The 21,675-nt window shown below is 43.7% G+C and overlaps 1 protein-coding gene across 2 annotated transcripts in view; it reads left to right on the top strand.

Moving 5' to 3' along the window:
- Positions 1–21,675, top strand: part of CARHSP1 (calcium regulated heat stable protein 1) — a 64,107-nt gene that overhangs the window by 3,518 nt on the left and 38,914 nt on the right. The window contains exon 1 of one of the 2 annotated variants that reach the window (XM_030578732.1): positions 20,726–20,730. The exons of the other annotated variant lie outside the window; for it this stretch is intronic. The gene's annotated coding sequence lies outside the window, so the exon portion shown is untranslated. Of the gene's footprint in view, positions 1–20,725; positions 20,731–21,675 lie in introns of those variants that run through there. 2 annotated transcript variants of the gene reach the window in all.

Genomic DNA, 21,675 nt, shown 5'->3' with positions numbered 1-21,675 from the left:
GTGTTCGGGGCCAGCACCCGCCGGAGCCTGCTGCTGAGTGACCAGGACTGGAGGTCGCCGTTCAGGGCCAGCACCCAACGGAGCCTGGTGTTGGTGCCCTCTGCTGCGTGACTCGGACTGGGGATCTGCACCTGGGCTGGGGATCGGCACCCATGGCCAGCACCTGCCGTAACCCAGGGTTGACATCCAGGAGCCATGCTCAAGATCAGCGGCCACGGCTGGGGGTGGAGTGCACGGCCAGGGCTAGAGGTTGGCATCCGGAGCCAGCAACCGCCGGAGCCCAAGGCCATCATTGGGGGTCTGCACCCAGGGCCAGAAGCTGCTGGAGCTCAGGGTCAGCACCTAGGACCAGCACCTGGGGTCAGTGACTAGGGCTGGGGGTCAGAGCACATGAATGGGGGTCAGTGCCTGGGGCCAACGGCTGCCGGCTGGATTAGGGATCAGTGTCATGCAGACATAGCGAGGGATCAGAGCCTGCCGCCGCATGGAAGGGGTTGGAGTTTGAAGCCCATGGCTGTAGCCTAGTCTGCAGCCAGGCTCCCTAAGTCCCCGCTGTCCAACCACCCCAGGGCTGACGTCCAAGCCCCACTAAGTACCCCCCCAGTGCTCCCTCAGGTGGAGAACTCACCTTGCCCCTTCAGCGTTGTGCCCCACCTGTCTCTGTAAAGTGGCGCATTGCAGAGCAACAGGGAGGGAGATAGGCCGATGCTTTGCGCCTGCCCCCCGTCACCACCCAGGAAGCTGTTGTGGTTGTAGGGGAACCCCCCTGGTGGCCGCATTTGAGAAACGGTGCTTTAGTGGACTTTGGATCAGGGCCTTGTGTATGACACCAAAGATGGTAACCTGCTGTCAAACACCTATAGACAGGCATGTGTTTGAAAGAGATGATATTTCCCTTGCAGTCTGTACTAATTTCTTGGTACTTCAGTACTGGAAATTTGTAGGTAACAGGGAAGGAACTGGGGGAAGAGAAACTAGAATGATTAAAGAGCTGGAGGGCTTGATTTCTGAGGGAAGATTAAAAGAACTAAACATGGATATATTGGTCAAATGGCCACTAACTTCTGTGGGTAGGGGGAAGTGAGGACATGGTAGTGTGCAATATTTGGAAGTACTGTAGAAGCATCTTCCAGGAAAGAGGGAAATATAATCATGATAGTCCAGTAGATTAAAGCTATGTATAATATAGCTTGGTAAGGGGTCTGGGGCTCTTCATGATGAAAGATGCTACGAATGTAGCATGATCATTGGTGAAATTACATCTTAAGTACCAGGAAGAATCTCCTGACAGATAGCTAGATTGATTACTGTGGAATAGTCTTTGAAGGAAAGAGGTGGAAACCCTTTTTAAGCCCCGGGGAAATCCTGTAGAGAATAACTTTCAGAGGGAGCTAATGGGTTTTTACTGTGGAAATCTAGCTCTGTAGATATTTTGGATTTCAGTCAGGAAAGCTGAGGATTAATCCAGGATCTGCCACTCATCAAAAAGATGCTTGCTTGAAACTCAGTGGGGTTTTGGATCTGAATGAGGGACCAGCATTCACCAGCTTTTCACTTATTATATATCCAGGAAGAGATGTCTAGCAAGAAGACTGGTCATCGTCCGCCCATGAGGTTGGAACAGCAGGTGGTGGGCCGCACAGCAGACCACGTCCAATTGATCTGTTAGCCACCAGAAAGTGCAGGAAGCTGATAAGTTTGTGTAAGAAAAAGGAAACAAAAGGCTATGTGTGTGCTTCTAGAAGGTGATAGGTTTTTTTAAAAAAAGTAAACTTTTACTTCTCCCGCAGGTCTGTTGTGCAGAATAAAAGGGCAATCAAATGCTCTTTAAAGAAATGGAGGATAGATAATGGTGATTTGGTATAGAATCATAGAACCATAGGGTTAGATGGGACTGCAAGGGTCATCTAGTCTCACCCCCTGCCAAGATGCAGGATTTGTTGTGTCTAAACTATCCAAGATAGCTATCCTGCCTCCTTTTGAAAACCTCAGGTGAAGGAGCTTCCAGGACTTCCCTAGACAGTTTGTTCCATTTTCCTACCGTTCTTACAGTTAGAGAGTTTTTCCTGAGATTTAATCTAAATCTCTATGCTGTAGTTTGAACCCGTTGCCTCTTGTCCTGCACTCTGTGGCAAGAGAGAATAGTTTTTCTCTTTGCCTCTTTTCTCTCAAACTGCACTAGTACAGCTGAAGAGAGAGTTCATCCAAGTAATTACCATCTCTTTTGTTTCAGTGCAGGGAAAGACGGTTTCCTAAAACGGATCCAAAGAGTTGTTTTGTATTGCCTGCCTCTGTATAATATTATCTTTTCATCGTGTCCTCTGGGAAGACCAGTTATCTTCATTTCCTCGGACTTCTAAACTGTTCTCACTTCATTTCTTTTTATTACTCTATGGCAGGATTGTCTCTTGAGGGTCACAGAGGAAAATTCAAAGCTGAGGTTGATGCTGTAGTAGGTTTGAATTGTTTTCTTGTTCAGATCTGTAATTCCATTGCTTTAAGTTGACCTCAGCTAGCTGGGTAATGGATTTGTAATTTTCTCTCAGTGCTCTTTTTCGTTTTCGTAATCCGTGTGTGCAGATTTGTGGTGTCTGATGTCTGACTTATGCCACCAAGAATAACATTAAATGAGGCAAGAGAGACCCCTTCACCCCATGACCCTTGCTCAAACATAGTTGAAGTCTCGCTGCTTTTGCAGCATTAATTCGTACGGCATGATCTCTGCTTTATGTGAATGAGGAAGTATCCTGGCAGAAAGACTGTGATGTGACTCTTCATAAACAAGCATATGCAGTATCACTTTAGAGGAAAACTTTGCCCATTTTTCTCAGCTCAGTAGTATGAAAATTCACACATTAAGAAGCAATTCACTAGGGATGAAATTCATCCCAGAGCAGAGAGTAAGGCCCTATACTTTAAATGTGATCAGCAAAGTGTGTGTGTGTGTGTGTGTGTGTGACAGAGAGAGTGAGTGTATGTGAGAAAATTGGTTTATGCTCTCTTTCTCTCTTTGATGTATAAAGAAGGCTGAATTGTGTGTTTTCCATATAGATGAAAATTATATGGAATGTATAAAAATTATACTTGTGTGGTTACCCCCTCTGTTCCCCCCAGAAATGTGAGACATGTCAAATCTTATCTTCTCTGTTTTTGCTGTAGGGTTTATTGGTGACTCAGAGTGGGTGTTTTCACAGAGCTTAACTGAATGGGTAGGGTTTAAATAGCCTGAATAAAAATCACTTCCTATCTCAGTTAATCAAAGTTCACTTTAATGGTTTCTCTGACATCATAATTTTACTAGTTCTTCATTCACCCATAGAGTCTTCCAGGAAAAACAGATCAGAGAAGACCTGAATTTCTAATGCAAAAAAACAAACAAAAAGAGAACAAAAAAACAACCCCCCCAAAAAAAACAACCCCAAAAAACAACCAAGCAGGGGAAGAGATTTTGGGAAGTGGTAGTGGAGGTGGGGGAAACTTTCCCAGACTCCTTCACACATCACAAAGAAACAAAAGAGGCACAGACCCCATTTTCTGTTCCTTTGCAAATCATCAGTGATCTCTGTGCTCAAGTGGGGTGTTCAGGGCCGCTGTGTTGCTTCTCCTGCATGGGGATGAATAAAAATGAATATGGATAAACTGAAATAACAAATCCCTTTTAATAACAATTGCCATTTCTGAATCTCTTGCTGGGAAGTGACACCAGCCGTGTTAGAACACAGCATTAAGAGACTGTAACTCAGTTTCCAAACTGTTAATAATGTAATGGGCATAGGGGAATGAATGTTAAGATACGCTACATTAACCATTGTTTGAATATTGGACATTTTATGCTAATCTAGCAGTCTGCCCTGAATTCTGCCCTTGTGGGGAAGAAAACCTGCTGGCTGGGGGAAAGTGCTCTGAAAATGTCTGCATCTTACAGCGTTTCGGGGGCATAGCGTGCCTGTCCCGCTATATTGCTTAGTGAACTTCCCCCAAACACACACGTGTGCTGGACAGCATGACTGATTTAGGAACTGAAGCGCCTCCTTCAGAGTGGCATGGAACCCTTTGTCTGAGACAGGGGTAGGTGCTATGGGAAAGCAAGTTAACACTGCAACTAGTAAAAAGAACAGGAGTACTTGTGGCACCTTAGAGACTAACACATTTATTTCAGCATGAGCTTTCGTGAGCTACAGCTCACTTCTTCGGATGCATAGAATGGAACACACAGACAGGAGATATTTATACATACAGAGAACCTGAAAAGGTGGAAGTATGCATACCAACAGGAAGAGTCTAATCAATTGAGATGAGCTATCATCAGCAGGAGAAAAAAAACTTTTGAAGTGATAATTAAGATGACCCATAGAATGTGTGAGGAAAACTTAACATAGGGAAATAGATTCAATTAGTGTAATGACCCAACCGTTCTCAGTCTCTGTTTAGGCCTGAGTTAATTGTATCTAATTTGCATATTAATTCGAGTTCAGCAGTCTCTCTTTGGAGTCTGATTTTGAAGTTTTTTTGTTGCAAAATTGCTGCCTTCAAGTCTGTCACTGAGTGATTAGAGAGGTTGAAGTGTTCTCCCACTGGTTTTTGAATGTTGTGATTCCTGATGTCAGATTTGTGTCCATTTATTCTTTTGCGTAGAGACTGTCCGGTTTGGCCAATATACATGGCAGAGAGGCATTGCTGGCACGTGATGGCATATATCATGTTGGTAGATGTGCAGGTGAACGAGCCCCTGATGGTGTGGCTGATGTGATTAGGTCCTATGATGGTGTCACTTGAATAGATATGTGGACAGAGCTGGCATCGGGCTTTGTTGCAAGGATAGGTTCCTGGGTTAGTGTTTATGTTGTATGGTGTGTGGTTGCTGGTGAGTATTTGCTTCAGGTTGCGAGGCTGTCTATAAGCGAGGACTGGCCTGTCTCCCAAGATCTGTGAGAGTGAGGGATCATCTTTAAGGATAGGTTGTAGATCTTTGATGATGTGCTGGAGAGGTTTTAGTTGGGGGCTGTAGGTGATGGCTAGTGGCGTTCTGTTATTTTCTTTGTTGGGCCTGTCCTTTAGTAGGTGGCTTCTGGGTACTCTTCTGGCTCTGTCAATCTGTTTTTTCACTTCAGCAGGTGGATATTGTAGTTTAAGAATGCTTGATAGAGATCTTGTAGGTGTTTATCTCTGTCTGAGTATCTTTGAGCTTGGCTGTAGACAATGGATTGTGTGGTGTGTCCTGGATGGAAGCTGGAGGCATGTAGGTAAGTACAGTGGTCAGTGGGTTTCTGGTATAGAGTGGTGTTTATGTGACCATTGCTTATTAGCACAGTAGTGTCTAGGAAATGGACTGCTTGTGTGGTCTAGGCTGAGGTTGATGGTGAGATGGAAATTGTTAAAATCACGGTGGAATTCCTCGAGGGCTTCTTTTCCGTGAGTCCAGATGACGAAGATGTCATCAATGTAGCGCAAGTAGAGTAGGGGCGTTAGGGAATGAGAGCTAAGGAAGCATTGTTCTAAATCAGCCATAAAGACGCTGGCATAATGTGGGGTCATGCGGGTACCCATAGCAGTGCCACTGACTTGAAGGTATATATTGTCCCCAAATGTGAAATAGTTGTGTGTGAGGACAAAGTGACAAAATTCAGCCACCAGGTTAGCCGTGATATTATCGGGGATACTATTCCTAATGGCTTGTAGTCCATCTTTGTGTGGAATGTTGGTGTAGAGGGCTTCCACATCCATAGTGGCCAGGATGGTGTTTTCTGGAAGATCACCGATGGATTGTAGTTTCCTCAGGAAGTGAGTGGTGTCTCGAAGATAGTTGGGAGTGCTGGTAGCATAGGGCCTGAGGAGAGAGTCCACATAGCCAGACATTCCTGCTGTTAAGGTGCCAATGCTTGAGATGATGGGGCTTCCAGGATTTCCAGGTTTATGGATCTTGGGTAGCAAATAGAATACACCTGTTTGGGGTTCTAGGCACATGTCCGTACAGATTTGTTCCTGTGCTTTCTCAGGGAGTTTTTTGAGCAGATGGTGTAGTTTCTTTTGGTGGGATCAGAGGGTAATGGCCTGTAGAATGTGGAGTTAGAGAGCTGCCTAGCAGCCTCTTGTTCATATTGCGACCTATTTATGATGACGACAGCACCTCATTTGTCAGCCTTTTTGATTATGATGTCAGAGTTGTTCTTGAGGCTGTTGATGGCATTGTGTTCAGCACGGCTTAGGTTATGGGGCAAGTGATACTGTTTTTCCACAATTTCAGCCTGTGCACGTTGACGGAAGCAATCTATATAGAAGTCCAGTCTGTTGTTTCGACCCTCAGGAGGAGTCCATGCAGAATCCTTTTTATTATAGTGTTGGTAGGAAGGATTCTGTGGGTTAGTATGTTGTTCAGAGGTGTGTTGGAAGTATTCTTTGAGTTGGAGACGGCGAAAGTAGGATTCACTCCCATGTGGGTTTTCATTGGGAAAGATGCTGAATTCAGAGAGGAGCATATCACCTAGAGGATCTGATTTCTAGCTCTCCCAGACAGATATGGAGAGATCCATGGGCCATGTTAGCTTGGCTCTGCTACTCAGATCCCTGTGTGTGCTTAGGGTGCTCTGCACTGGGCAGCAGAGGAGGGTAATAGAACCTTAAGTGTTCAACTTAAGACACTAAACATTATAATAGGAACTAAATAGTTTATTATGTTGGCCTTTGACATTGCTGGTGCACAAAAGACATCCTGGTGCAGACATTGCCGAGGCAGTTAGGATTTAATTGTCCACCAATGGCAGAAACAGCAGAGTCTGGTAAGAAAGGCGGACTCCTATCTACACTATAGTCCTCTAGCCCTGCTCTGTGTAGAAATGTGTGAGTCCCCTTTTCAGGACACCTCCGTCAATAGAGAACTGAGGTCCAGGTGCCTTGTTATCAGAAGGTCCTGTCTGTAACTAAACTTGAACAAAAATGCCTGAGGGGGCATACTATGAATCCCCTGGTCAGCAGCAGTTACCTGCACGAGTTCTCCTGTTAACAACAAGTGCTCCGCAGTGAGAGGAAGAGGTTGGTAACCAGGTCCAGTGTTTGCTCGTAAATTTCTCTTGATCGATGAACTTCTAGGCAGCTGGTATGAAGAAAATGGAAGCATTTTTCCTTTAGAGGAAGGCATGTGTTGAGTTGTGGAAATGACTTCATCCCCTTTAACCCAAAGTCCCAGGTCTTGCAGTGCTCCCAGAAGTGTTTTCCTTCAAGCCTGTGTATTTTCTGACAGTGCTGTAGTTTCAGATAACATCCAGATAAGGAGTGTATTGTGTCCAGAAAACGTTAGAGCTTGACCTTTCAGTGTACTTTAAAGTTTACTTTTTTGTATGCTACTGTGTTCACCAGAACCCAAGCAGTGGGCAGAGTGAATAAGTCATGCTGCTGACAAAGCAAGTAATGAAGCAAAATGTTCTGTTTAGATACTAATATAGGCCCTATCACCACAGTAGCAGGGTTCTCGCCTTTTTGGTAGTGGTGATAGGTGGTTTTTCTGGGTGATGTGTGCATGCATGGTTGGTTGTTTCAAAAAACTGCTTAGAGGAAGTTGATGGGAATGAAATAATCGTCGTATCTGAAGGCCATGTAAGAGTTGTAATCAACACTTAGAAATGCAACCTTGGCCGTTAGGCATTTTCTTTCCACAGATGCTTGTCCATGACGCAGTTGCTGAAGTGTAAACAAATATGATTCAGCCTTTTCTGACCAAGAGCAGGATGACAATGCCAGTCAGCATAGGCACAGGAACTAAGGGCGTGGCGGGTGCTGCAGAACCCCCTGGTTTTGTGCGGGATCCTAGTCACCAACCCCACGCCTAGGGTCTTGGTGCTGCTGGCCCCATGCCCAGGGTTCTGGCTGATGCCAAGCCCACACCAAGGGGTCTCCTCCTGGACCTATGCCTGGGGCTCTGCTCTGGGGAGAGAAGGCGCCAACAAGGGTAAGGGGGGTGCGAAGTAAAAAGTTTGGGGACCACTGGCTTTCAGCACCCTCACTGTAAAAAGTGTTTCAGCACCACTGCCAGTCAGCACAGCTCAAAAAAGTATTCAGGCCTGTGTGCCCTGCTAACAGCCAGCTAGTAAGATGGAATGTGACTGCTTTGTAGGTTTTGACTTGAGAATGATAAGTTACTTCTTATTTCAGATGGTACTTAGAGTAAATCTGTCAATAACGATTATGAAATACGGCACAGGGCCTTTCCGAAGTGCTTCCTCTGGGTAGATAATGGTAGATGAAGGATTTTGTTGTACAAAGGAGGCATGAAATACTGGTTAAGTAAAAGGCTCTCAAGTTGGAAGATGGGTTCTGTTCCTGGCTTTGCCATTGATTTGTGTGGAGAAAGTATGTCTGAGAGGTGACCCTGAAAGTGACATTGTAGGGTTCAATGGTTACTCATTCTCATGACTTCGAACTAGTGCTGATGAAGAAAAAGAAGGGCAGCACAAGATTCGATGTGGACTATAGACAATTAAATGAAGTTGCTTTAAAGGATTCTTACCATTTTCCTGAATAGATGATAGCCTGCAGAAGCTTAAAAGTGGACCTTAAAAGTAGATATTGGCAAGTGGAAGTGGATCCAAAAGACAGGGAAAGGACTCTCCTTTTGTCTTAATGCCAACTCTGGAAGTCACTATGGGTTTTCAAAGTCAAACCAAGAGTTTTCCATTCCCACATCATCATAACAAAAGTACAGTGCCCCCAGTCCCCTACACCCATTCCCAGTTGACCCCGAGGCACTAGCATAATAAACATAAATAATACTTATGCCCTTGTTGACTCCTGCCAGTTCCATTGCTTGTACTAGGTTTATACCAGATTGATGTAACTTTTGGCCCTGAAATTGGAACTTGGTAAACAATTTTGTTGATGCGAAGAGGTAATGGAATCCAGATTCACAGCCATAGCTATTTGGCTCACAATAAAATTGAATTTGGTCACTATTTGACTTGAGTCCATCTGTAAAGCTGGTCTGCGGAATAGAGGTGCTGGTTGTGCACTGTTGCTTTTCAGAGTAAAGCTACTCGAACCTTTCTGTGCCTCAGGCCATGTGTACTTTATAGGCACGACAGTGGCAGTTATTGCACTGTAGCTGTGCCACTGCAGTGCCATAGTGTAGATGTGTCCTACACAATGGAAGAGGTTTTTCCACCTTCTCAAGTCACAGTGGCTAGGTTGATGGAAGCATTCTTCTGTCAACCTAGATGTGCCTATGCCATGGGTGAGTTTGGCATACTGGACTTCGGGTAAAATGGGAATAATAAATTAGCCATAAGTATCGTTTAAGGCTTAATTAATTAGTGTGTTAAAACAGTTTTGAGCCTACTAGAAGGTACTGTAGAAGTCTGAGATATTACACTTGTGTTTTCCAGACTGCCAGCCAGATGATCATTTAGTGGGATTGGTCTAACTTGCACTCTACAGAGGGTTAAGATGCTTACTGAAATGGCTCCTGCCCCTCAGGCTGTTGTAGAGTTTGTGATTTATTGGTATGTTGCCTCAGCCTACTACTGCTTCATGCAGTCACAAATCTTTCTTATGCTATGTACTGATTTTTATTTCAATCACTGTGGAAAATGGAATTTATTTACGGAACCTTCTTGCTGTAGTATTAATTGTGCTATCAAGGCCCGGTTGGGAAGGGATCTAATTGGACAGAAGGTAAAGTGGCTATATTCTCTGTAATATAGGTAGTTGGTAATGTATACATTCAAGGAGGAAACAGTTTTGTGGCATTTGAATGTTAAATAGCACTTGTCCTGAATATCTTAGTCAAATTAACTGAGAAGTTTTGCATGACACTCTAAACATTTTATTTTGTATTATAGTTGATTAAGCCCTTACCTTGAAAGGATGCATAAGTGCTTTTGTATATTAAATTGGTCACTATTAGAAGTGTGACTGATGTTCTTGTTCAGAGTCTGAAAATCCAAATGAATCTACTGCTTCTGGTCCTGAGGAAAATCTGAATGTGAATCTATGTGAGCAGACTTGAGTCTAAGGACAGACAGCTCTTCTGCCTTTGCTGATGCAGGGTGAAATTAACAAGACTTGGTTCAGTTTCACTTTGCTGTGGCTTTGCAAAGCCCTGGCTGAATCAACCTGAGCAGGGACTGGAGCTGATCACAGAGAAGGAAGATTCGGAAATAACAAGCACTTTCTGGCCTTACAGCAAGATTACAAGAGAAAGATATACACCTTTCAATTGAGGCACTTGTCTGCTGGCACAGCAAAGAGAATAATCATTACTTTTCTCAGTCTGATTGGCAGCCAGTTTATTTTCAACCTGTTCCCAATCTGGAGAGTAATGAGACAAGAATTGCAGCTTGACAGAAACTTTATATAACATGCTTTATATGTCCTATCATTAGCATGTTGACAACACTCTAGTTCCAAACAGGTGTTATGTCTCCCACGTGCTGTATAAATGCCAGCTAATCCCCACAACACCACTGTGAAGTAGGTCGATATCATCCCAGTTTTACGGATGGGGACACTGAGGCACAGAGGTGAAATGATTTACAGAGGCCAGTACTGTGATGCATTATCAGATTCAGGATCACAGTTCAGTAGTTTCTGGCTCCCTGTCCCAAACTTGATCTGCTAGTTGATGCTGTTCTCATTTAGGTTTAGTTTTTCAGTTTGTTTTGTGGTCTAACTTTTGACTCTTTGAGCTTTTAATACGGTTCTGTTGTTGTGCTCTGATTGCTTGGCATTTGCTAAACTATCCGGTGTTTGACTACAGGTTAGCGTAAAATGCTGCTGGCGGTAGCTAGAGTAAGAGTGTAGAATACTTATAAAATCTTATCATCATTGCTCAATAAATCTGCCTTTTTGCCATGTTTAATATAAAAATGACAGTGAGCCCTGAAGTGGGTTAAAAATTGAAATATATTAATCCTGCCACTCTCTCCTGACTAGCGCAACTGCTGATCTGGTTTCATAGTTTAATTTTTGAAAGTACAGATTCCCAGTCTTCAGTTCAATTGCTTAGAAGAGCTGTTCCATTATATATAAGGTACTTGCAGTAGTTTAAATCATTTATCAGTCTAAAGTTCATTTAATCAGATTAATGGGATGAGTTTCCAGAGTGATACCTGAACCACTTCTGTCTCAGAGCGTTAAATTGGTGAGGATACTATGAGATTTCTTTTTTCTTGTCTATCCCCATTTTTAGAAGTACTCCAGCAGGAGAATCCCTCATAGGAGCTGGAACAGAGGAAGCTAAGCCCTACTGTGCAAGGATGCAGTGCTGACCATCTCCTGCTACTGGAGGTCTTCTGTGGAGTGGTAGAGGGAGGAGTAGATCCTAAGGCCATGTCTACACCACAGCCTATGTCGGCAAAACTTACGTCGCTCAGGGGCGTGAATATTTCATCCCTCTGAGTGGTATAAGTTTCGCCACCATGAGTGATAGTATGCACAGCACTATATTGGCTGGGAGAGCTTCTCCGGCCAACATAGCTACCACCACCTGTTGAGGTGGTGGTGTTATGATGTTGACAAGAGAGCTCTCTCCCATCGGCATAGAGTAGCTACACAGGAGATCTTACAGCGGCGTAGCTGCATCGGTACAGCTGTTCTGCTGTAAGCTTGCTAGTGTAGATGTACTAATATACAAAATGGGAGTGATGCACAGAGATGGGGAGAAAAGCAGAGAAATGTAGCCATTAAATGGACTGCTAGCGCTTCCCTATTAGAACTCAGGTATCCCCCCCTCTCTCCTTGCTTTGAGAGTGTGTATGGAAAATCTGCATCTTTTGTCTGAAGCTAATAGAATTTAAATAAGCCTGAGAACTATGTCAGTGAGTGCAGGTTAAGTAGGTGTGTCATTGTGTGGTGGGCGTTTTTTATTTGTTTTTTGGTCCGGGGAAATGTGGGAAAGACACTAAATTTTATGCATGTGGAGTATGGTTCTAATACTTTGGTGTGTTAGAATATCTACCATCATCTTGAAAAGATTGTTTAGGGACTAATCAGTTTTCTGAGGGGTAGGGAGAGTTTGACAAATCAAAGACATTTTTTCCACCTTCTTTCTTTCTTCCTCCCCAGAAATTGAGAATTCTACTCCCTCCTTCTTCTCTACAGAAACTGAGAATTTGTCATTTACTAAGATTATAGATAATTGGATCTTTATGACTCACTAACTGATACAGAGGTAGATTGGTAATGATGTTTCAGTCACAAATTTTAGATGAATTGATTTTAGAGAGTCTGAATGTTGGATTAGACCCAGATTATTAGACTCAAGTGTTTAGATTGATTTATAGAATGACTAATATGATGAGAAGCTGAGGTAATGGGTGCATTATAACAGGGAGAAGTATAGAACAGAGAGGGAAAAGACTTTGATAGCTTGTGGTTTCTTCACAGCACCAGTGAGGGGATCCAGTTATTTGTATAATGTGTAAGCTGGGATCGCACCATAGCACCTGTTTCTTGCTGGAACATTTGCAAGGAAAATGTCCTCATAGGAGTAACCTTTCTGAATCTGTCTTTCTGTCTAATCCAACAGGTATTTGTGCTGCATAAATACTTAAAAAGTGTAGGTTTATTTTTGTAATATGATCTAATTTTTTTATTGAAGACCTTAGTTGGGGAGGAAAGTTAGGGTATGTCTACACTTAGGGGAACTATACTGGCATGTAGGTGCAGTCTGCACCTCCCCAAATGATGTTAGCTACATCAGTGGAAGCACTCTTCTGTTGTCATAGCTGCATCAACACTGGGGGTTATGACGGCATAGCTACGTCACTTAGGATGTGGTTTTTTCACACCCCTGACCAACACAACTGTGTCGCTATAACTCTTAAGTATAGACCAATACTTAGTCATGTTTTAATTAGTCCTGATACATCTGTAACTACTTATACCTGACACTGATGGTAAATGTAATTAGACAGACCCAGAATTTCAAGTGGTTTGGAAAGTTTGGTACTTGGTAACTTAATAAAACTGTATTTTGGAGCGCTGATGGAATGGTGTGAGAGAAGCCATCAATCCAGCTCTGTTCTGAATTGTATTGCCCGATCTTCATGTCTGGGAGCCTTGAGTGTAAGACTGCTGCAATGTTCAGTGTGTGTGTGTTAGCAGTAGTAATTGAGAGGGCTGGAGAGAGAGGAAAATATGAACTGATACTGGGCCCCAAGCCTGCAACTGAAACCATTTGGACAGCCCCCTGCACTCCTTGTGGAGCCCTGTTGACTTCCTTATGGTTTTATATGGGCACAGGAATCTGTCCACATGTTTTGAATTGGAGTCTTAGTTTGTACCGTATGCTTGTGTACTGCAAAAGTGGGAGCTCCAAAACGGAGCTACAGTTAACTCCTCACTGAACATTGTAGTTATGTTCCTGAAAAATGCAACTTTAAGTGAACTGATTTTAAGCAAATCCAATTTCCCCATAAGAATGAATGTAAATAGAGACGAGTTAGGTTCCAGGGAAATTTTTTTTTGCCATACAGTACAGTACTATAGCTGGGAGGTGCCCACACCTTACCCCACACAGGCACAGCCCACTGGCACTGGAGACAATGAGACAGGCAAGGAGGCTGAAGGTGCGGTAGGCTAGGAGAAGCACGTTGCGCAGCAGCAGCTTCCCCTACTCTGCAAGCAGCAGGGGCGGGGGGCTCAACCCTCAGCCTGCCCACGCCCCTCCTTCCTCCAAGCCCGTACCCTTAACCCCCTTCTTCTCCCCCTCCTTTACTCTGCACGCTGTGTCCTCACTCCTCTCGCCTCCTGCCCGCAGCGCTGTGGGGGTGTGTGTGTGTGTAGGGGAGCTGATGGGGGACTGCTAGCTATGGACAAAGCAGGCAGCCAAACAGTGTTATAGCAAAGCATTGCACAACTTTAAATAGAGCATGTAATTGAGCAGGGATGCAAGATTGAAACAATGTTAAACAAGAGGATGTTAAGTGCATATCCATAGCCTTCAGAGATTAGTATGCCATGCTCTAGTTTTCAACAGTTGTGCTTGTGAATCCTCAATTTCTGCTGATTTAGCATTGTTCAGAACTTGATGATAGAATTGGCTGTTTGTTTTATGCTAACTTGCCTACATGATCATATGTAATGAAGCCACTAACTAGGAGTTCCATATAGAAGTAATTAATTAGAGATGCCCTGCAAAAGATTAAAAAAATTATTGGACTTGAGTCCTTTTTCCACCAAGATATATAGAAACTGTGAGAACATTTTAATCCCCGCCTAACCGCTTCTTTACATTTAGAAATATCAGGAGTGAAATGTCTGGTCGTTCCTAGAGGACTGCCTGGGTATGCGATAATGTATGTATTGTGTGCTCCCACTCTGTAGCTGATCTTGGTTGGATCTTTGACAAAGTCTTCCTTTGTCCAAAGTGTATTTTAGTCATTGAAGTTGAATAGGTGTTAACAAAAAGTACAGATTTAAACAGCCTGGTTAAAAAATATATGTATATTTTTCCTCTCTCGGTAATTCAGCTTTCACTCTTAACTCAAGTAGTGGTGTCATTTCACTAATTGGCCAATCTTCCAGGACAGATGCAAAAGAAACAAGCAGAAGCTGCCCTCCACCAGCTTTCCCATCTCTTCTTACTCATCATACAGAAGCAAACAGTAGCACAAACATATTAACTTCACCCCACCTTTACAGGTCACCATTAAATACCTTTGACCTGGCCTGACTTGTCAATATGGGCTAATGTAGGGGCCCCCTCCTTTGGATATTTTGGTTTATTGATTGAGCGGTAGTTGAAACAAAGTAGTGTCTGGACCACTGGTAGCTTTGTTTTGGATCTTGAATGATGAGGCAGAAGGTGCTGAGCTAGCTGATTATGCTTGTTATAAACTATGCTTATTATAATTTATAACAAACTAACTCCTAGTTTATTGTAAGCTTTTCAGAGGCTAAGTTGAAGCCAGGTTTGCAAATGGAATTTTCAGATTTTTGAATTAATTATTCATTAAAATGTATTCTTGCTAGGTGCTGCAACAGTTATATAAATGATTCAGTAGCCAAAAAAGCTCCAAAACACTTTGTGGTCTATGTACTGCAAAGGACCACTTCGTTCAACCTCAATTAATTTTGATTAGCAGTTTCTAAAGGCCATCGAACAAATTTGGTGCGATGAAAATATTTCTTAATTGCTTAAATTGCTTTCTGGACTCTGTTACTTCTGAGTCTGTAAAGCAAATTTGAAATACACTACCTCAGATTTGTTTTACATACTTATTACGCAACTTCCTGTCTTGAGACTCTTCCAAATATACAATTCCAAATATACAATTACTTTTAATAAAGCCACTTCTGTTATGCAACTTATTTATTTACTTATTTATTGGTGTCTATAATGCTGTCAAGACAGGTTTCATGGGAATATTTCTTGATAGAACTATCCTTGTGAGTTCATGAAAAGCAAGAAAGGAATCTCTGCAATTTTCACAGAATATGTATACAGTACTGTTCACACCCATATGGCTTAATTTAACTTCACAACAGTGTGTTTCATTTTTAGATCTAAATACCACATTCATCCTAACTTTTCAAGCTTTTGGTAAGCATCTCTATCAAGTTAGTAACTGGCAAGCTATTTAAGTACAGTAGAAGCTCAGAGTTACAAACACCTCGGGAATGGGGTTGTTCGTATCTCTGAAATGGTCGTAACTCTGAACATAACATTATGGTTCTTTCAAAAGTTTACAGCTGAACATTGACTTAATACAGCTTAGAAACTTTACTATGCAGAAGAAAAATGCTGCTTTTAACCATCTTAATTTAAATGAAACAAGCACAGAAACAGTTTCCTTAACTTGTCAAATCTTTTTTTTAACTATCCATTGTTTTTTCGTCTCTGCTGCCTGACTGCAGTACTTCCAGTTCCAAATGTGGTTGATTGGTCAGTTTGTAACTCTGGTGTTTGTAACTCTGAGGTTCTACTGTAGGTAATTGACAGGTGCAGTTTCTTTTGAAAAAGCTCAATCCTGTTTAAATATGTATTTGTATTTGTATTTTATTTTCTGTGGTGGAAAGAGGGAGCGCCTAAGGTACATTTTTTAAAAGCACCTCAGTTCATCTTCAAAAATGAGATGTTGGAAGCAATGTAAGATAACCTAAAAAAAAGTTTGCTAATTCCAGAATAAGAGAGTCCACATGTGGAGTCATCCCGATATAGCTACAGCTTTGTAGTTATACTGGCATAGTTATGTGGGTACATTTCCTCATGTCCTAAATCACTTAGGCCCTTTTGAAAAATGCCACCTTTAGGGTCTGGGATAGGCTTTTTCAGTAGAAATTAAAAATAAATCCTGGAACTGCATGCGTCTTTATTATTTGAAGTCGATGATCTGCCCACATGTGCGCAGTTGCAGAAATGGGGCCTGAAATTTGTAACAGAACAGGATAGGAACCAGAACTCATGCGCTGCTCTGCCTGCAGAACTGTTGCAGTGAAGACGCAAGTAATAGCAAATTCAGGTTGTTCAGCTTAATCCCTTTCCATCCGTAGACCAGCTGGGAGGTAGATAGACTTCAGTCACAATGAGTTTATCTGTAAAGATGGCATAAAAAGTATTACTTATTGCCTCTATGCTTCAAGATCAATCACAATAATGGCTAATAATGAATGGATCTGGGGGGCATAAGAATTCTTTGCCATGGGCCATAAAACATTGATTATGGAAGATTGATTAGGGAACATTGATTACACATGCTGACAGGTAACTTGTAGACAGGCTAAATCTTTAGACATACTTGTTATTACCCAGGAGCGTTATCTATTTGTAAGGTGTGTGGCTTTTTCTGTCTCTTATTTGTCTTTTAACCTCTAGGTGAAAGCCCCCCTCACTCCTAAGATTTGCGTGTTAATTACATGCGGAAAATTCATTCTTCTTTACACGTATGAAACTGCACCTCCCCTTCTCCGCACCTTCCTGCTCTGGCATCCTGGCACCCTTTCCATCCCTTGCCCTCATTCAATGTCCCTGCCCCTCCATTCTTCCTCCCTTCCCACCCCCCAGTTCTTTCCCCATTGTGAACTCCCTTCTCCTTCCTATGTTTCCTTGATCCACATGGTCTCTCCCTCCTCTCCACAGTTCCCCTCCACTTTCCTCATGTTCTGCCTGGGCCTCGTACGGGGACAGGTTTAGCTGAGGGCAGTGGACCTCGTTCCCAGTGGGAACAATAAGAGAGCAGCCTCACTTCTACCTGAAAAGGCTGTGGAGAAGTGGCAGTCGCCTTGGCTGAGGGCTATATATGGCTTCTGTTCCATAGAGAACAATGAGACATAGCAGCCATTTTAAGCAAGGGGAAGGGGGGAATGTGAGGAAAGCTCCTGCTTTCTGCTGGCTGGACCTGAGTTTAGCGTAGACGCCCAGAACTAGAAAAAATGTAATAGTGTGAGAGTTGGCAACTCTGGAGCCGGGGTGTGATACTGGGACCCCTGGGTTCTGTTCCCAACTGTGGGAGGAGAGCAGTTAGAACAAGGGGCTGGGCTGTGGAGAGTCTGGGGTCTGTTCCCAGCCCAGCCGCTGTTCCGGTGCAACTGGCGGCCTTGTAGCTGGGAAATGCCAGGCTGTAACGTGGCCGTATTGCCGCAGAAACCAGCAGGCCGATCTTGCTGGGGCAAGGGCCTCCTAAGCAGGTCTGGGTGCCTTCCTCTACTCCCATTGGCTTCACTGAGTCAAGGGTGCTTAGCCACAAGGCAGAGTCTGGTCCCAGGGAGTGCAGGTCCTGAAAGGAAGTGTCCTTTACAGGCTTACTTGGCTGTCCTGATGTACATAGGATGGTGAGCTATACTTGGGTTGGGGGTGGAGGAAAGATTGTGAGTGGGGAATAAAGTGGGACAGCATAATAAATTGCTATGGCCTAGTCTACACACAAACTTGTATTAGTTTAATGAAAGGTATAGTTATAGATGGTTCAGTTAACCATTGCAAGTTAGTATGTAGATGTTCTTATTTCATGTTAAGGTTTAGCTTAATCCTGTAAAACAAACAAAAATATTAAGTTAAATCAAAACAAACCACTGAATTTGAAAGTAGTGTGCCCACACTAGGAACTTGTACCAATTTAAAGCAGTTTATAAACTGATCGAGTTAATTGAGAAATGAATCTATGTAAACAAGGCCGTAATCAGTTTCTAAACCAATTTAATTAAATCTGAACAACTTTTGTGTGTAGACAAGACCTTAGTTTTAAGATTCAGGCAAACTGAGCAAATCTGCATGAAATATGATAGTTTAGATATCCAGATCACTTGGAGAGGGTCTTCAGGGTAGAGAGAGACACTGTCCTCTTCATAGTGTGGTTTTAGATTTGAGCCTGGAGGATGAGCCCCCGTACCAATTTAACTGTGGCAGCCTGCACCTAGCTCACTTTTTTCTGTTTGTTTAAAAGCATCTTTGCAAGGTTCCTGAGGGCTTGTCTACATCAGAAAGTTGCAGCGCTGGTGAGGGAGTTACAGCGCTGCAACTTTGAAGGTGTACACATCTGCAGGGCATCACCAGCGCTGCAACTCCCTGTTTGCAGCGCTGGCCGTACTCCCGTTTTGTCTCGGGTGTAGAGGATCCAGCGCTGGTGATCCAGCGCTGGTAATCCAATGTAGACACTTACCAGCGCTTTTCTTGACCTCCGTGGAAGGAGGAAGCCTCTGGTAATCAAGCTGGTCTCCTTTCCCGGTTTGCTCTCTCGTTCCCGGAACCCCGAGCAAGCAGGTCTCCTCCCCTGCGGTTTGCAGGGTGGTTCGGGGAACGCGAGAGCAAACCGCGGCGAAGCTGGTCTCCTTTCCCGGTTTGCTCTCTCGTTCCCGGAACCCCGAGCAAGCAGGTCTCCTCCCCTGCGGTTTGCAGGGTGGTTCGGGGAACGCGAGAGCAAACCGCGGCGAAGCTGGTCTCCTTTCCCGGTTTGCTCTCTTGTTCCCGGAACCCCGAGCAAGCAGGTCTCCTTCCCTGCGGTTTGCTGGGTGGCTCCGGGAACGCGAGAGCAAACCGCGGCGAAGCTGGTCTCCTTTCCCGGTTTGCTCTCTCGTTCCCGGAACCCCGAGCAAGCAGGTCTCCTTCCCTGCGGTTTGCTGGGTGGCTCCGGGAACGCGAGAGCAAACCGCGGCGAAGCTGGTCTCCTTTCCCGGTTTGCTCTCTCGTTCCCGGAACCCCGAGCAAGCAGGTCTCCTTCCCTGTGGTTTGCAGGGTGGTTCGGGGAACGCGAGAGCAAACCGCGGCGAAGCTGGTCTCCTTTCCCGGTTTGCTGTCGCGTTCCCGGAACCCCGAGCAAGCAGGTCTCCTTCCCTGCGGTTTGCTGGGTGGCTCCGGGAACGCGAGAGCAAACCGCGGCGAAGCTGGTCTCCTTTCCCGGTTTGCTGTCGCGTTCCCGGAACCCCGAGCAAGCAGGTCTCCTTCCCTGCGGTTTGCTGGGTGGCTCCGGGAACGCGAGAGCAAACCGCGGCGAAGCTGGTCTCCTTTCCCGGTTTGCTCTCGCGTTCCCGGAACCCCCCTTGAAGCCGCCCAACAGCGCTGCAGTGTGGCCACATCTAACACCACTTGCAGCGCTGGTTGCTGTAAGTGTGGCCACTCTGCAGCGCTGGCCCTATACAGCTGTACTAATACAGTTGTAACAACCAGCGCTGCAAAATTTTAGATGTAGACATGGCCTGAGTGATTCCCTTCTGCTAAGCCAGTGGAAGCAAGAAACTGCAGCAGCAGTGGTGGATATCCTATTACCCAGAAGAGAGAGTCTTGCCTTTTTATTTTTAATAGGTGTGTCTACAGAATATTATTGCATAAAGTTCTGTACTCTCTATAAACCATTGAAATAATGCACATGTTGTCTGATACACCTCTCTCTTCCATTCTCCTCCTTAAATCTTATATTGCTTAAATGGTATCTTGTGTGTTTACATTATCAATAGAATATACTGACCTGAAAAAATGCCCCCTAATTTATGAATGCACCTTGTAGATTGTGTTTATGCCTGATTGAACCTTCCTGTAGACAGCTCCTTGCTATGTAGTGGCCGCTTTGTTTTGCTACATTCAAAATCTCCATGGAAGGTTTTAGCTAAAACAAAGTTAGCTACATTCTTAAGCAAAGTTTTTCTAAGAGTTTGCCTTGCACGTAAGGTATCTGCCTACTTTAGAATTAGGTTTCAAATATACCCGCATAGTCTGGCAACACTAAAGTCTTTGTTAACATACTGCATGATTATAATAAATGGGCTAAATGCAAATGGTCTGTTTTCCCAATGCTTGTTTAATTAGACATGAGAGCTTGACTTCTGTGTCATAGTGCTCTGTGTGTTTTGTAAAAGCATTAGAATGGCAAAAGCACAGTGCAACTGCTCTGGACTTTACTGTTAATTGACACATCTGCAGGAGTCTTGGGAAGTTTACTCATATGCAAACTAGTATATTACTAAAGAGGAAACTTTTGGACAAGCTATTTCACAATTTTTGTTTTGTAAGTACTTGACTTTGCTGTGGTTTGGGAATAGGAGCTCAGTGCTCTCAAAGGATAAGGACTTTGAATGCACCAATGCTTTGAATGTGCAGCTGGCAAGTCAGAATATAGTTGAAGGCTGGAGAAACCTGCTTGTCTGGTTGCCTTGGGTGAGTAGAAATTTTGCATGTGTCGAATGGGATAGGAGTCTTCTGACACCACATTTAGGGACAGAGCAGTTTCTCCAAGAGAGGAGAGTGAGTGAGCAGTCTCCTAAGTGATCCCTCTTGGCGGATGGGAGCGGGGGAGCAGAGGACAGAGAAAGGTCTTTGTGTAGAGTCAGTTTCATCAATACTAGTCATTTTCTCCCTTGTTGAAAACACCCTTGTGAACATCAACAGAGGAACAGGAAAACCCTTGAAAAAAAGATTTTTAAAAGGAAGTAAATTCAGGACATATCATCTATCAGAAACTCATTTAAAAAATGAGTCACCTTCACAAATGTGGTGTTGACAGTGTCCCTTTAAATCTAATCTCATGCCACAGGATACCAGGCTTTATACAGAATAGCTAAGCAGGCTTGTTTGTGCCTGTGCACATGCATTCAGTACTGTATCATCTCAGGGACTACTTTCACACACACTATTGCTTTCTGTCCAGCTAGTGTTGTGCCCCAGCTAAAAACGTTTACAGAGAGCCCTGGTCTCTTTTTCATGCTCTGATATTACTGCACATGGAAACACTGGAATATACCAAGTTGAGTGTTCAAATGATAATCCCTTTGAAACTGTATGGACTGGATGTAGATGCTACTGTGTTTTGTGTGTGAAAGAGAAACTGTTCATAAGGAGCTGGTCTACCTTGGGAACTTCCATCGGCCTAGCTATGTGTCTCAGGGGTATGGAAAAATCCACACCCCTGAGAGATGTAGCTATGCCAACCTAACCCCTGGTGCAGACAGTGCTACGTCTCAAATTCTTATGTTGACCTACCTACTGCCTCTCGGGAAGGTGGATTACGTATGCCAATGGGAGAACCCCTCCTGTCAGTGTAGGTGGTATCTACATCAGTGGTTCCCAGAATTTAACAATCTGCGAACCCCTTTCACTAAAATGTCAAGTCTCATGAACCACCTCCTTAAAATGAATATTTCCAGGGATTTTCTCCCTTAATTCAGCAGAAATTATAATAGCAGTGATCTTTGACATACAAAATTTGTTTTTATGACATGTTTATTACACACTATTTAATAATTATTTATCATTACAGT

Source organism: Gopherus evgoodei, chromosome 10 (assembly GCF_007399415.2).
Source record: "Gopherus evgoodei ecotype Sinaloan lineage chromosome 10, rGopEvg1_v1.p, whole genome shotgun sequence".
In the NCBI taxonomy this organism is placed as follows: Eukaryota; Metazoa; Chordata; order Testudines; family Testudinidae; genus Gopherus; species Gopherus evgoodei.
Note: the sequence above shows the minus strand (reverse complement) of the source record. Positions and strands in the feature narration are given on the sequence as shown.